Genomic DNA, 586 nt, shown 5'->3' with positions numbered 1-586 from the left:
TCATGACCGAACCATGAGCCCCCCACTCCTATATAAACCCATCTTCACTCCTTCATTTTCACACAACATCAACACCACTACTCTCACTTTTTGGCCGAACACAAAGCCATTCCCTTCTTTCTCATTTCTTCTTCTTCTACTCTCTTCTTTCTTCTTTTGCTCGAGGACGAGCAAACCTTTTAAGTTTGGTATGGTAAAAGCATTGCTTTTTTTTCCATAACCATTTATGGCATCCAAGGCCAGAGAAACCTCTAGAAAGAGGAAAGGGAAGGCAAAAGCTTCCACCTCCGAGTCATGGGAGATGGAAAGATTCATCTCAAGGGTGCATCAAGACCACTTCTATGAAGTTGTGGCCTTGAAGAAGGTGATCCCCGAGGTCCCTTTTTCACTCAAAAAGAGTGTGATCCCCGAGGTCCCTTTCATGCTCAAGAAAAATGAGTATCCGGAGATCCGACATGAGATCCAAAGAAGAGGTTGGGAAGTTCTTACCAACCCTATTCAACAAGTCGGAATCTTAATGGTTCAAGAGTTCTATGCCAATGCATGGATCACCAAGAACCACGATCAAAGTGTGAACCCGGATCCC

Source organism: Arachis duranensis, chromosome 2 (assembly GCF_000817695.3).
Source record: "Arachis duranensis cultivar V14167 chromosome 2, aradu.V14167.gnm2.J7QH, whole genome shotgun sequence".
Lineage (NCBI taxonomy): Eukaryota > Viridiplantae > Streptophyta > Magnoliopsida > Fabales > Fabaceae > Arachis > Arachis duranensis.
The sequence above is the reverse complement of the archived record's forward strand: the minus strand, read 5'-3'. Positions refer to the sequence as shown.